A 16,011-nucleotide genomic window follows, 5' to 3' on the forward strand; every position below is an offset into this window, starting at 1 on the left:
CGTACTGCTTTGGGGAGATTTCGTATGTCAGACGGAGAAGTCTCCTACCCCGGTGAAATGACAGGAATACCTCTCAAGCAGTGGCGGAGGCAAAATGTTGACAGCCAGCAAGACTGCAGTGCTGCTGAGCGCACAGATTTACACTTCCTGCCAAGATTAAAATGGGCTAAACCCAAAAAGGGTATCGGGGATTGTCACTTTAGGAAGAAATAAAGCGTTAGCGTAATGCGTGGAGGCAAGGAGCCGCCATCGGCCTTCCAATACTTTTATTTCCCAGGATCTCGCAAGCTCACACGGAATGGTCGGTGTCGTCGGGTCGGGACTGGCGGGACGTGAAAATAAAAAATAAACTTATAAGGCAACAGGGATGAAAAATGTTGCACCTCCCCTGCTTCGATGCTGGAGCTCGAGTTCCAGTTTTGCCTCTCGTTGGAGCAAATCCCGGCAAAGGCCAGGGAGTTTGGTGTGGAGGAAGCCCCTGAACATCACTTGCTGCTTCTGATTAACTGCTGCAGCGTGTTTTCCTTCAAGCTATATTTAGTGAAAGGAAAAAACCCACCAAGCTGGGCTGAAAAAAGGCCCGGCAGAAAACTGGTCATTTAAGCCTCTCTTTGGTGTATGGTATCCTTACATTTCCTTCCGAGCACAACCAGCGATGCTTTTTATGATCAATCTTTCGGGTCGGGGTATTTGCTCAATAGAACCCAGACAAATAAATGTGAAGAAAAGCATCCTGCTTTAAAAGAAGGAAACAATTAAACCTCCTACTTTGTTATTTACAGTAACTACCTTTTTTTAACAATTGTAGAAGTTCAAATGAAAGTAGCAGTGTGAAGAGGGAAATGTGGGAACTTTCATTTGTCGAGACGTTGCATTTCTTCTGCTTTATAGCCATCAGAAAAGAGATTGTTGTGCATTCTATTAAATACTGCCAGTATGATTAATTTAAAGGGTTACATTTTATTGAACCCTGGTGTAGATGTTCTTTGTCAACTCACATTCACTGCTAGTTAGAGTGTGTGTCGCATTTATCAAAACTTTCTGGAGCCCCTCTCACCTCATTAGCATGTGAATCTCTATTGAGCAGTTAATGTCCGTTACAGCGAGAGTGCTCAATTCTTGTTTTCAATAAGCCAGTTGTAAAATGTCAGACTGTCACTTACAATATAAAAAAGCAAAAATGATGGTATTTGTAAAAATGTTATCACCTCATAAAAACAAATTGTAAAGACATGAAAGTGATCTTGGTATGCTTTGCTTTCAGAAGTGAGTTAGTACAGCTGCTTTAAATACCAGTTGTCTGGATTCCCACACTTTCCTACCAATGGAGAGGTTTACACAAGCATAATTTAAGTTACAATTACCCTAATTAACATCTCATTTGCATAAATTGTTGAAGTCAAAACAACAAAGAATTGCTTAAGAAGCTTAACCCTATTTGTCCAAAATAAAGAGATGAGTTTTCACTTTGCGATCAAAATTGACAGGTTCATTCTGTCGGAGCTAGAACACAAACTGAAGTTATACTATTAATTAATACTTTACATTTTTATGGTCGGGCTGTCCTGCTCCTGTTTGCAAGGTGCAAGATTTCAGAACGTCCCGCGCTTGCTATCAGAGGTGCAGAGCTGTCAGGTGGGGTATTCCAGAGTATTTCTGGAATTAGTGGAACCCAGCTCTGTGTCTCTTATCCCTCTCCTTTGCATACATGGGCAAACTCCGGCTTAGTCTGCTCCAGCAGGGATGGGGACTGGGGAGGAGATCACATCCAATATGGGTTGAAAGCTCCTTCCCAGGATGAGAGGACTTGTAAAATGGTGTGAAGAGGCCAAATGACAGCGGTGACAATAGCGATGACGGGCAGAGAGACCCTCTGTCCTCCTGCGGCAGAGCTGGCCGATCCACCTGGGTTCTCCAAGCATTATCAAACGTCCCAAGGCCACCGCAAATTTTGACCCTTCCATCGGAATACGGAAACGAGGAGAAAGAGAACTGCAAAATGAAGTTCCAATGCTATTTATTTAGTAAAAACACAAGTAAACTTCCAGTTATGGTTTTGGGGTGTTGGTTTAGAGAAGTTTTTGGTGCTTGTGGGTAAGTCTTGGTCCTGCACTCTGACCCGTCACCTTTGACCATCTCACTCCTGGTCGCTGCCTGCTGCGGGCAAAGAGGGTTGGCAGGGCTTAGGCCAAAGCTGCTGCAGACAAGGGGAGGTTTTCCCTCGGACACTCACTACCCTGGGTAGCTTAACATTGTTCCACCAGCAAGTCCTGCTACTTTTCTATGCCTAGTGACTGTTTACTGAAAAAAAAATACCGTTTATGTGCCTTTTCCACTGTGTGTATGCAAGGCAACGCACAGGTCATTGATACGGGCGGTAAACGTGGCAATGCTCAGGGTTTTTAGCAGGGACGGGACGCGGAGAAGCTCGTTAGCCTGCGGGGACAGAGGATTGCACGAGGTTTTGATTGGCTGTCAGACGCCCGTGTGCCAGGGCTAATGACAGCGTTCCCAGTCACCGGGACCGTATTTTCCTTTCCTTTCTTATCTTGTTGCAGCTTCGTGAGTTAAGTCAGAGTAAATCCATATTAGTCCAATAAAACTCTTTCTGCATCCCTGTGATTTAGCATCCCCTCCCATCGATGCCCTCTGGATGGAGATTATCAGCCGGCATCTGCAAGGAGGTGCCGATCGATTGAACCGTGCTGGGGTGAACTGGGTCGCGCTTTGAGCTTGGTTTTAACGTGAGGTTGAGCCTGTATGGAAAAGCTTCACGAAGCAAAGATCACAGTGAACTTATAGTCGTAAACCAGCTGAACCAAAGAGGAATCTTGCCTACCGGTTTTGCATATTCTTTTTTTAAAGATTGCATTATAATTGAGCGGTTGACTTTCGCGCTGCGCTCTTTTTTATGAGCCGGTGATTACACAGTATACGGCGCTTATGCTCTGAACATGAATGAATCTGCCAGTTCTACTACAGTACTCTTTATAAAATAACAAGGCCTACCAGGTGGCAAGAATTGCATAATTGAATTGGACTGAATCCTGGTTTTCCCAACCCAGAGCGGTTACACTTAGAAGTAAATTACAATTAAAAGAGACAGAATGTTTCCATTGTATTAAGAATCCTTAATAGCAAACTTTTCATCCATAAGGCTCTGTTCTCTTCCTGAAGCGTGAGAGAAATTGCTGTATGTGTCTAACTACCATTAACGCTAATGGGAGCAACGTACATAAATCCCCCCGCACGGCGATGGCAGAACAGACCCCAGATGCCTTTAAAGAGAAAAGTGCTTGTAGGGGGTGAATAGAAGCGCACGAGTCTGTTGGTCCCTGTAACATCTGCTCTGGAAACATGTAAGGGCTCAATTTGAGGTGCAGGTTTTCAGAGAGTCTTCTTGAGTTTCATTGAGAGCTGCGTTGTGAGACCAGCCCTCTGCTCTGTTGGCTGGACTCTTCCTCCAGGGCATGGGGAGGAAGCAGATCCCTAAAGCAGATAAGAAGATGCCACGGACAGATTCGAATGCCACTAAAACCACTATTCATTTTAGTCCTTCAGAAAGTTAAAAAAAACCCCAAACAACCCACTGCCGTTTGCCAAGAATACCCGAGCTCCTCAAGTTGTGCTCACCACTTCCTACCCTTCGGAGCTGGGGATATTGAGAACATCTGTCTCCAAATGTGATGAGAAGAGGATAGTCCACTTCCTTCCTTCCTTTCCAGAGGACCTTCGGGTTTCCCTGCCTCTTCGTTTCTTATTCCCCTGCTGCCTGGGATGCCTGTCAACAGCAATCCTCATCCTGCTGTGCAGGTCAGGCAGCACGGAGAGCAATTCCTTCAGCCATCCTGAATGGCTGGGGACCAGCCCTCCCATGCCAGCCCTGCCCCGGCCGTTTGGGCACGGGGGTCCTTCATGCCATACGCAATTCACGCAAGGAGGATAACACGCAGATACAAACCTCATTTTTATTCAAAACTCAGTTCTTCATGATCTTTTTGATCTGCTCTTCTTGATGGCGATGCGTTGCACTGTCACCTTGCCATTAGGGCTGGGTAATTAATGGCTGCCTAATAGAGGTGAATGTAGTTGCTCAACGATATGAATGATGTGCGCTACAAGGGAAAGCACGAGAAAGTAAAGCGGAGCTGGAAAGTGTTTAGCGGGGGAATATTTCTGCTTGCCCTTCATTAGGAGACGCTCCAAAAAAATGTAAAGCGTGATCACATTAATCAGAAGAACTGGCATCATGTGATGTTCTTCTTTGTTATTTGGCATAAATTGCATGGCATTAAATGATTTAAATTACGTGTATACCTGCCATAATTTTTTTGCTGATATTTAATGAATACTGTGGGTTGTCTTTGAGCGTTGGTCTTCGAGCATTTGAACATACGGGCCGGTGAAGGCTGAACACAGCCCTTTCTTCTGGCTGATGAGATCTGTTCTCATGTGAGCCCCCAGCAGGGATGGGGAGAAGGGAGCAAGTTCTGAGTGAGTTTGTTACAATTAACGCTCTGAAAAAAAAAAAAAAGCGTTTTGAGTTTTTTTCTTTCTCTTTCTTTCTTTCTTTCTTTCTTTCTTTCTTTCTTTCTTTCTTTCTTTCTCTCTTTCTCTCTTTCTCTCTTTCTCTCTTTCTTTCTCTCTTTTTCCCTTCTCTCTTTTTCCCTCACTTTCTTTCTCTCTTTTTCTCTTTCTTTCTCTCTTTCTTTTTTCTCTCTCTGCCTCTCTCTCTCTCTTTCTTGCTCTCTCTTTCTCCCTTTCTCCCTCTTTCTCTCTTTCTCTTTCTCTCTCTCTCTCTCTTTCTCTCTTTCTGTCTTTCCTTTCTTTCCTTCTTTCTCTTTCTCTCTTTCTCACTCTCTTCTTCTCTTTCTCTCTCTTTCTTTCATTCATTCATTTTGTTTTGCATGTAGTCTTTCATAGGACACACATTTGTTTAATCCACCCCTGCTCATTGATGCTGTGATCACTAAGAAGCCGTTGCAGGTATCTGCCTTCCACACCCATCCCTTCCTCATGTTTTTCTCGGAGCTCGCTTTCTTGAAGATGAGCCCAGTCCCGTGCAATTGGGCAATGAGCTCTTATTGCACCTCTGCTCTGCCAGATTTTAACCACTATTGTAGACACAAAATGGCCACAAAATACCTATGACTAGTCAAAGACCGGCTGTGTTTTTGTAAGGTCTACTCTGAACAAGTTGCAGTCACTTTTTTCCGGCTCTTTAGAAGCCCTGACTGACATGAGCATATATAACGTCAGGAATACCTTTATATGATTTTTTTTCTGTCCTGGTTCTGTAGTGTAATTAGCAGGTTCAGACTTGCTCGTGCTCTTTTCAAATGCAATTCTTCTTGGGGAAAGAAGTTAAACCAAGGGATGATGTAGCTTTTCGCAGCCACTCAGATGAAAGTAAGTGGTGGTTACAATTATTCTAAAGTACTTAGAAAAGTATTGAATATGGTAATCTTTGCTGGGAGAAAGCGCTGGACTGGTTAAAGCACGTGGCTGGAAATGTGCAGAGGCTGGGTCCCTTTCCAGCTCCACCACAGCCTTTCTTTGTGGCCCTGGGCAAACTATTTAACCGGTTCTGTAATAGTATGGTTCATCAGGAATAAAAGTGGGAGCGCCGCTGTTTCTTTTCTTCTTTCTATTTGTCCGCTTAAGATGTTAAAGTTTCCAGAACATAGACACCCTGTATTTGTGCAGTGCCCAGTCCAGCCACAGCACAGATGCTGATGTTATCACCATTGCCATCGTTCTTGGCTTGCAGACTAGGTCAGACCACGTAACAGGGATGTAGGAACTTATTTAAATGTAGCAAACTATGAAACAGTCTGGTATACTCAAAAATGAAAGTAGATGACACCCACTCGCCCGCTGCCCATCCACTCAGACAGACGTTGTCCCTGGGATAATGCTGTCCTTGTTCTCATGAACACGGCAGTGATTTCTCTGATGGACGGGGCTGGGGCCGTTCCTGCCCACGCGTCCACATGCACCTGCAAAAACCCCAGAGATTTCCAACGCCTTTTGCCACCAAGACATCCCTTTAGAAAGAACGTCTATTAAAAAGTCGTGGAAGAAGGATAATTTTTGAGGAGTGAGTGGTGAGACCCAACCCTGTCGTAGGGTTTCATAAACACTCTGAGATTTGCGCTCCCCTGGCACATGCGTAGAAAGTCACCACATGACTTTGTATGAGAAATGTTGGCTTTAGACAACCCAGAGCTCTTCTTGAGCTTTAAAAGTTTAAAAAAATCAACGATAAAGGTCAGTTTCTCTTGGCTTTGGCACATGTACTTGCAGTCTCTTTGTTCAAAATCAGGTGCAGCACACAACCGGGGACTTGCTCCTGGGTCCAGAGCGCGTGACTGCTCGAGTGTCTTCTATAAAATCCGAATGGCAAATATAAAGGAGGCAAGTAAAAACCATGAATGGTTTCTCATGTGGACTAGGAAGAGAGAGCTCGTACACAGCATCGAACGTCATCGGGATAACAGTGCTCAGGGTTTGTTCTTTCCAAAACATGGGTGTGAGCTTGTTGCAGGCATGATATGATGCAAGAGAGAAGCTCAACAAGGAGAGTGCCTGGTGGGATGGTCCTGCGGGCTCAGCGGAGTGGGACCGGCTGCTTTTTCTTGACTGCAAATTTTCTCACCCATCCCTAGAGCCCTCGGCCGTGCCGGTTTCTGTATTTCGGTAGGGCTGCTGACACCCTCGTTTTGCTGTGGGTACCGTCCCCACAACATCATTGGAAAGACTATAGCTTTAACAGAGAAGAAAAGCAAATTTTTATAGGATGTCCAAAGAGAAGAGTCTGTTAGGAACAGCTAGACTTGAAAAAAAGGCGAGAGGATCAAGTAGATCTCCTGGGAAACAGCCATCAAAGAAAAACCTAGCTTGAGATTTTGTTGAGTTTATTTAAAGTGAAAATTAAGAGAGATCTTCTCCTCTTCTGGAACCATGTTCACCTCATTATTAACACCAACAGAGTGCTGCTTGGTAGGAGGAACGTCCCCATAACTGTAATGCTATTCTCACAAGCCAAAGAATTTACATGTCCAAAAGGGATGTGTATCACAAATAGACTGTTTACAGTAGACTCAAATTATATGATGAGCCATACAACAGCAGTGAATATATCATATCACAAGCCCCTGCCAACCATGCATGACTACTATTTGCTTCTCCTCAGGCGGTAAACAAAGTTTTCAGCTGACCTACTGTTTAGTAGAAGTGCACTGAAACAGAGATAAGCAATGCCGCTCATGATGCTGTAGTGGAATAAAATCTGGCATAAATTTGCCTAGAAAGTAGAAGGAATGCATGAAATATTATTTCTTAGTTCACATACGACTTTTCTGCCAGCACGCCATGTAATATTGCGTTGCTAATAAAAGGGGGTTTATTCCTCCTTCTGGAAGGGTTTGTATTCCGATCGGGTGGTCAAGGCAACGTGTGTCATATGAGTATCAAATTCTTCAAGACAAAGCATGAATTAAATATTCTAAATTAATGACCTTAAGGAACACACGAAGTGCATTAAGTGCCCCGTATCATATCGAAATGCCTCGAGATTCCTGCTGGATTCAGCTGGGCTCCGAGGAACTCTTTCCGACTTCAGGTCGAATGCTTTAACCTAAGGCCAAGAAGGCACATCTGGGTTCCCAGGACAGACCTAGACGTCACCTACGCTTGAAAATGGGCTCTTTGGGGGTCTGCAGGTTGATATAACACACGTCAGATTCATTTTCCAGTGCCTAATGGGAAGGTTGTGCATCGCAGCCGGTTGTTTGTTTGTCTGCCTGCTCCTAGCCCCCCTCTTAACCCTCTTTATGTACGCACACATGCAAAAAATATGAGAGTTAAAGAAAAATGTCAACCATATGTAACATACATGGAGATTAGTGACAGTAACAGTGAATTCATTGTGGTTTTGGCAGTCAGGACACCATCCAGGCCATATTTTAGAGTTTTAGACAAATCCACATGTATTCCAGAGATTGCTGTGGATTTTCAATATGTGTGGCTCATTAGATACGCAATCTGCCTGCTATTCTCTCCTGTCACACAAAGCTGATGGCAGCAAACTGGCATCTTGGAGATGTTGGTAGCGCTACAGATTTTAGCGTTAATGCCAGACTTGGGCATCCTGGAGCTCCGTACTTTCCTGCGGCACGCGCCAATGGTTCATGCTCGGGGCGAGGGGTGCTGGGCTGCTGATGTCCCACTGTTGGGAGAACTTGAACAAGCATGTAGGAGAGGGCTTGTGTCGGTTCGGTTGTTATTCTACTTTCAAGCAAAATACGACAATTAAATCCAACTTGCGTCCCGGATCACCGTTCTTGAAGAAGAAAACAGCAAAAAACTTGCCAGCCCTAAACTCAGATTTTGCTTTTTCCGAGTCTGTCGCCGCAGCGTGCTGACCAAGCTGCAGCTTTTGTACGTTGTTTTTCTTTTATCACAGCTTGCAAATACTTTTTGGGGGGGCTGTAAGTAAGCATAAATCTCTTCTCAGTTTCATAATTTTTTTCAGATTCCTAAATTCTTCTCTTCTCAGATTCATCTTTTTTTTTTTTTCAGATTCGTAAATTCGTCTCTTCTCAAACTCATAATTGTTCCTCTAAATTTTGGCAGCTCCATGTCCCTGTGAGCGTATCTGTACAGAGATATTGCTACCAACACAGATCTCACCGTCACGTATACATGTGCAGCACACAAAAGTATGGGTTCGATTCATATGAAAGCACTAAACTCTTGCCTAAACCCGTCCGAGTTCAGACGAGGCTACGCTCGACGCGGGGCTGAGTCGCTTAAATATAGGTGAAGGCAATTCTGCTCTGCTAATTTCAGCAGAATGTTTCAAACAAAGTGTTACTGTTTAATCTGGGCACATGACGGGTGAATGAATGTTTGAATGAAATGACATAATTGTTGGTTAGCCTGTATAATTTGGAGAGTGTTCGCACAAGTTTAACTCTCTCCAGAGGCGGAGGATCCTCGGTGCGGGTAGGGAAGTGCCTTCCCTAAAGGCAGAGGATGGCCGGATCCTGTCTCCTTTTGCACCTACCAACCTTTCCAACGATGGGCTGCGACGGGCTTAGCACGGCGTTTTTGGTTCGGAGAGAATTATCCTTAACCCCTCTCCTCGCGTCGTATATGATATTTAATGCGTCATCTTTGTTTTAAACAAACAATACGCAAGCTGTTGCTGGCAATGGTGGGAAGCTGGTGGTCCATCTGGAAAGCAGGGAGATAGATGAGGGAGGGGGGAAAAGAGAATTAAAACTGTTTAGGAGTGTATTTGCATGTGTAAAACCCTGGGATGGGAGCAGGGTATTTAATAGCTTTTTAAAAAGCGGTTTGAAGACGGGGGAGATTCTTTGTCTGTAAAGGAGTCTATCAATAATGGACATTATTTGTGCAATAAAAACGTGGGGTTTAACCAAAGCCGAGCAAAGCTGTGAGCCCATACCTATAAAAAAAGTTGTTTATTCATTATTTCTGCTGCATCATATCCGCTCACTCTCAAATTAACCATTTTTCCTTGACAAAAGTTCAGGACAGTATAAAATTAACCAATAATACAGCTTATTAATTAAACCAGTGGCAAAATAGCTATTTCAGCGTAACGGGACAGTTACGAGTTGGGTTTCTGGCTGGTCACTTCTCACTCCCGAAGAGAGAGCACCCCACCTTGGCTTACCACTGCCCAGTGTGCACCCAACACACCGTTTAAAACCTCAATTGCAACCAGAGGAGAGTTCATTGAAACCAGAACAAGTCGCAAAATAATTAATCTCTCCTGCCATCTTGGATCCTCTCTTTCTTTCCAGAATCCGGCCAGATGTTTCGCAGTCGCTGCGTGCACGGGGCGCTGACGCCCTATTTACACCACCCAGGTTTTTCCTCCGTCCTTAGCGCTCTTCACTTTGAAATGGCACCTTTTGCTTTTGCTTTGGGATGTTCTCCATCGCTGCTTCCCGGAGAACAGCAGCAACTCTATCAGCACCAGCGTATTTACCCATCAAACTCTTTCACGTGCGCGAGCGGTTTCGCTGCCGTCCTCGGGGACCCCGGGGCTGAGCGTTTTAGGGGAGAAATTCCCCCCCAGGAACGCTGAGCATTGCTGCCGTTTCGGTCTTGCCGGGTCTGAGGATGATGTATGGAGCAGGTGTTCGCAATTTAGGGTTCGCTGCCGTTCCTGGGGAAATGGGTGGAAAAAGGAGGGTTGGGAACAAGAGTGAAAAGGCAGCAAGAACAAGGCTGGCATTATCCACGCCGCTCCCAGCCCGAGCCTGCGCCCTGCGTGCCTTAGAAAGCTGCGTCTTCCGCCGTTAAAAAGGACCTCGGTAAATGAACAGGCGAAAAGACCTGAGCGAGGAAGTTTTGGGTGTTTTGTTTGTGGTTTTTTTTTTTTTTAAATATGTATAAAAAACCTAATTGGGGCTCACCGAGCAATCTGACATCGCTGCAAATCCTGCTCAGAAATATATGTGCTCTGCTTTAATGACAGCACATAGAGTACTGCTGAGATAGTGGAAAATTTTACAGGGAGTTTTGCTTAAGGAATGGCTTTAACTCGAGTTACCTGTAGAGTACAGTGTCATATGGAAGCACTTAGGGAGCTGTGGAAAACTTTCTGAAATACGGTGGAATTTATCTAGCGAAGCATTTCACATCGAGAGGAGGAATATGGATTACAATGGAGTCAGGAAAGAGCGGGCTGTGGAGTGCTCGGAGACGGCCGCTTGCAGCCCCACTACTGCAGATGAAAAGTACATATGTAACCGGGGAGGGGGGGGGAGCGCTCCTAAACGGCCGCGTCTGGGATACATTTATACTATTTGCCATGCACGTAACCTCCTTATATAAACCAGAGTCCAATAACCTTAAAAAGACGGGACGGTGAAAAAAATAAAAAAATAAAAAGAAAGGTACAAGAAAGCAGATCTGCTTCCAGATTTGCACGCCCGGGACCTGCGGTGGGGGTAGGAAGGGTGGAACGCGGAGCTGGGGGGGCGAAGGGGCCCCCGATGTCGGCAGCCAGCGCTTGCCGCGGGGATGGCGCCAGTGGAGCCGGAGCTCCAAGGTGGGAGGACGCGGGATGGCCCTGGAGCGGCCAGTGGGAGCGTTGCGTGCCCGGCGGCACGTGCTGGGGAGAGCCGGTGTTTCGTGCCGTGGGGTATCCCAGGAGGCGAGGAGGAGAGGGGTGGGGAGGAAGGGAAGATGTTTTCGAGTGCATTTCGTTATATATTTGCTCCCGAAATGCTTATGGCACTGGTCGCCAGAGCATCTGGGCACTTCACAATAATTAAAACTGACAAATCCATAAACAGTAAACAACAGGCTACCCACTCGGGCAGCCAAAAACCCACTACTGCATAAGCTCAATAGCTGCACCCATCTGCCAAATAAAACCCTCTCCACTCCCTCCTCTTGTCTGCAAAGGCCAGGGCAGAGCCAGCCCCTTCCCCGCTGTCGCCCCATGGCCAGGACCCCCTTACCCTCCCCAAAACGTCCCCAGGGCTTCACCCTGGCTTTGGGATTGGCAAGAGTTTATTTAAAATTTTTTTTTTTTTTAGTATTTTTTTTTCCCCACCGCAAAGTGGCAACAAGTAACGCCACCCTTTTCCTTCTGACTTCTTGGCCCGCTAACCCTTTCGCAACACAATGGGAAGGCGACCGCTCGCACCCAGGGGAGGGGATTTAATGACTAGAAAATAAAGAGAGAGAATTTCCTTGGAAAAACCGCGGAATTAAAAGTTCTGGACCAAACACGCATCGCTGATGCATAACATTTTTGTTAATTGGGTCTTAACAGGTTTGTGATTCAGGCTGTAATTATTTTAGAAATGGGTCACACTCGGCAGCGCCAGCTGCCCGTCCCGCCGCTGCGGGAACTTTCGCCTACTTGTAAAAACTACATCCAGACGCCTCTTCCCGCCACTCCGGCGGAGATCCCGGGCTGCGGAGGAGCAACGGCAGCGTGCCGAGCCCGACGGCCACTGGGATGGGCGTCGGGTGCCGGGGTGCTCCCTGCAGTCCCCTCTTGGCGTGGGAGGGCCGAGACAGCCGCGTCCCGCTCCGTTTGCCGCGGAGAACCGTCTCATCCCGCGCCAAATACGCTCCCCCTTTCTCTCGCACTATTGTTTTTACTTTGGATTTTTTCACGTGTTTTCCTGACCTGCCAGAGGCACTAAATCTTCCTAATGCCTCCCTGCCCTCTCATCGCAAAACAGACTGCGGGAAGTTTTTTCTCTTTTTTAAATTTTTTTTTTTTTTTTAATTCGACTAAAGCGAGATTAATTAAAAAAATAAAAATATGCGCCCGACTGTGGTAAATCATTTCTTCTCTTTACAAAACGGTTGCTCTCTGCTCAGCCCACCTCTGCTTTCCACCGCAGAAGTAGCTCCATGCAAGCAAAAGTCTTCTAGCGCTCGTAAAGCAACCGAGATATTATCTCTCTAATTAGCAGCTGGAAATAAAAAAAAATAAATTAAAAAAAAAAGAGAGAGATCAATTAATGCCATAATTAAACCCAGTGCCTTTAGATGTGCTGTTTGTGGTGAGCGAATGCTTACACTGGCAAGAGCTGTGCCGCGTTGCTCCCCAAAAAAAGTCGGAGCAGCAGCCCCCTCTCCAGCTGCGGCAGGAGGGACCCCGAGATGTTCACGGCAGCGGTGCCGGGGGGCTCAGGGGGGCTCCTGCGGCCAACGTGTCCACCTCCCTGCATCGGAGGATGGTTTGCCGTGGTCCCTGCTGCCTCTGGGGAGGGGACGGGGTCTCACGGCAGGGCCAGGGGTTGGTTTTTTGGGGTTTTTTTTTTGCAGCTCTCGCTCGGCCCTTCCCTGCTTGGGGGTGAGCTGTTTTTCATATATTGTAGCCTGGGAAAGCTGTGTTACTGTTAAAAGAGTAACCATATCCCTTTCTGAGCTGTTGCCAAGCAGATGTAGGGTTTTGGAAAGTTCCCAACAAACTTCCACAGCTGATACTTTCCTGACTTGTTCCTTCTCCCGTCCCTCTACTTGCACCTATTTAAACAAGGGAAGGACGTGATTTGGGGTGGGAGCGTTGCTCTGCATCTTCTGCTTGTTAAATATAATTAACTGAGAGTGAGCCACTAGTCAATTACAGTGTGCGGCTTCAAAAAGAAAAGTAGAAATATCAAATATTGCTGTTTTACCGTAAAAACTCCCTATTTCGCACTGATTTAAGAAAATTGAGCCCCTTCAGCCCTTCGTGCAGTGCGGGGCTGCTGCTGCCTCTCGCGGAGGCAAATCTCCCCTTTACTTTCTTCATAGTCATCTGTGGGGTGGCTGCTGGAGGAGGAAGAAGGAGAAATAGGGGCTGTTGAAGGCTGGCATCCGTACGAAACCCGGCGTGGACGCGGATCCCGCTTGCGTGGGGAGGGGGGCTGGATCACAGGGCACTGGAAACGTGGAACGCTCTCACAAATCATATCTCACAGGAAAGGTTTACGGGAGTTCAGAGTCCAGCCGAGGGGATGGATGTCAGGTTTTCCGACACAATAGAGGGTCTTTTGTTTCCGCGCTCCCCCTTGGCAGCAGCCCCCGTGCCACTGCTGGTAATTTCCTGTCCGTCTTTCGCCGAGCGGCAGAGCCGGAGCAGGGGAGTAGTCCCGCGTTTTTGTTTAGACTGTGTTTTTTTAACGCTGAGCCTTGTCCTAAGCAGGATATCCCTGTGTATGTTTGCAGTTCCTGAACTTCTCTGGAGAAAATTATCCTTAAAAAGCCCCTTCCATAGCGCCGAGTTTCTAACTTCTGTCTTAAAAAAAAAGAAACAAAACCCAACAAAAAGTCCTCGTGTAATTGCTTTTGCTTGTGAGAGCTTGTACCTTGCGGCTTAATCCGCCCGTGTCTCCAACATCCGTCGGCATTTTCCTTCCACCCGGGGGCTGAGGAGCAAAACCAAAAAGTAGAGGTGATCGAGCTGGCGGTTTTACTTCTGGAAGCTGGGGGATGGTTCAGCGGGATCCAGACCCCACGAGGCGGGAGGACGTCCCTCGGGCTCTGTGTGTGCCAAGGACTTGAGTTCATCTGTGTTTTCCAAAGCATTTTACACGGGTGTTTTGCAGCTGATGGAACTCTAGGGCCTGGCCCATGGTGTTGGGCTGCTGACCAGGGCTATGGGTTTCTCAGAATCTCTCCAAACTTATGGACCAGCACCTACTTTTTGTAATGATTTTTTTTCCCTGGCTCGCCAAACCATCTCCTCGGATGGCCCCATCTGCGTTTGTTGACATGGCATAGTAAAAACAAAGTAAAACTAAAAGCAAGGAGTGGGGTGGTTGGCTTGTGCGGAGGAAGCAGGGTGAGCTCCCAGCTGCAGACTCTTCAGGGTAAAATACAGAAAATTAGTAAAATCCAAAAAACAAGGCACTGCCATAATGACCCTCAGCGACGGGGCAGCCCCTTGGGTTTGACAAAAGCTGCTGCGTTTTCTGTAAAACTCCCATCACCTCAATAAAACAGCCCAGAGGAAAGCGGGATGGGGTCTCCTACTCGGCACGGCGCCCGCTCTGTTGGGAACGTGGCACTCGCAGCCGTCTGCCGTTATTTAGGTTTAGAAACCCCTCCAGATTAGCAAGGCGGCGTGGTGTGCATTCCAGGGCAGCGGCGGCCGCCTCCACTCTGCCGACTGGGCAGCTACACCGGGCAGCAATTAGCCTGCGCCACACCGGGAAGCCCAGCTCCGGGGATTAAAAGTGGAGTGACGGTGCTGGAGTTTGCCAGCTTGCTCCTGGGAAGCCCTGCGTGGGTTAAGCTGCAGTGTGCATGGTGCTTTATGGTGCTATATGGTGCTTCGTGTGCTGTACGGTGCTGTATGGTGCTATATGGTGCTGCATGGTGCTGTACGGTGCTATATGGTGCTATATGTTGCTGTGCAGTGCTGTGCAGTGCTGTATGACATTGTGCAATGCTGTGTGGTGCTGTGCAGTGCTGTATGATGCTGTACAGTGCTCTGTGGTGCTATATGATGCTGCACGGTACTACGCGGTGCTGTACGGCGCTATACGGCGCTATACGGTGCTATACGCGCTCCCCTGGCTCAGGCATTCTTCTGGGTAACTTGATCTTACTTCTGTCTGCGTTCAGCAGATAGGCGAGGTGAAGTTATGTTAAACATGTCGCAGTAAGTTTGATTCGCGCCGCTCCGGTCTGGTTTTCTTCCTTGATTAGCTTTAATCAAACCCTCCGCGTTACATGACCTTAATAAAGCTATTTTTTTCCCCGACAAGTGAAGACCGTCTTAACAAGCAAAGCTCATCTGGCCTGAAACTAAAGCCAAGTCAAGATGGTGTTTTAGGTCCTCATTAAAGTCCACAGCATGAAGCGAGAGGGGAAATGATGAAACGGTGCTCCACCAAACCATCTCTCCTTTACATTTAATTAGAGGAATTAGACGCGACCCAGTAGATGCCTTGGGAAGGTGATGAGCGTCGGGTTCGTAAAGAGCCCGGCGCTATAAAAGGGAGCAGCTAAGGCTTTAGCAAAGGATGAATTAACACCAGGAGCCGGGTGGACTTTGGGATCAACTGGGGGGAAAAAAAAAATAATAAAAAATCATACGGTGTTAATATAAAAAGAGCTGCGGATCCTCCCGGCCCCACTGCGGAGCTCACGTGGGCGGCGTTGAGCGGCCCTGCAACGCTTTGGAGGGGAAGTTTCCAGGCGACAGTGTGTTTATTCTCCCTTCGGTCCTTTCCTTCGGTTGCTGCTGACTCACGCAGGTTGGGTGAAATATCGGCGGCTTCGGCGGCGGCGAGCCGAGCGAGCGGCGAGGCGAAGGAGGCGAAGGAAAAGCCCCGGCAGGGAGCGATGCCACGGGGCTTGGCAGTGGGTGAGGAAATCAGCCACATGCAGACAAAATGCGGTCAAGCAGCCGCCCCACACAGAGGATGTCCCTTATGCTCATTAGTATTGTGTTTGTAGCAGAGCTTATCAAAAAACAGCCAACAGACATAATCTGTGGTTTACACTTTCTTT

At 47.1% G+C, this 16,011-nt stretch overlaps 1 protein-coding gene across 2 annotated transcripts in view; it reads left to right on the forward strand.

Moving 5' to 3' along the window:
- The window catches only part of NFIA (nuclear factor I A), a 247,803-nt gene that overhangs the window by 22,538 nt on the left and 209,254 nt on the right, over nt 1–16,011 (forward strand). The gene's annotated exons all lie outside the window — the stretch shown is intronic.

The sequence above is a fragment of the Tauraco erythrolophus genome, chromosome 10 (genome assembly GCF_009769465.1).
Source record: "Tauraco erythrolophus isolate bTauEry1 chromosome 10, bTauEry1.pri, whole genome shotgun sequence".
Classification (NCBI taxonomy): Eukaryota; Metazoa; Chordata; class Aves; order Musophagiformes; family Musophagidae; genus Tauraco; species Tauraco erythrolophus.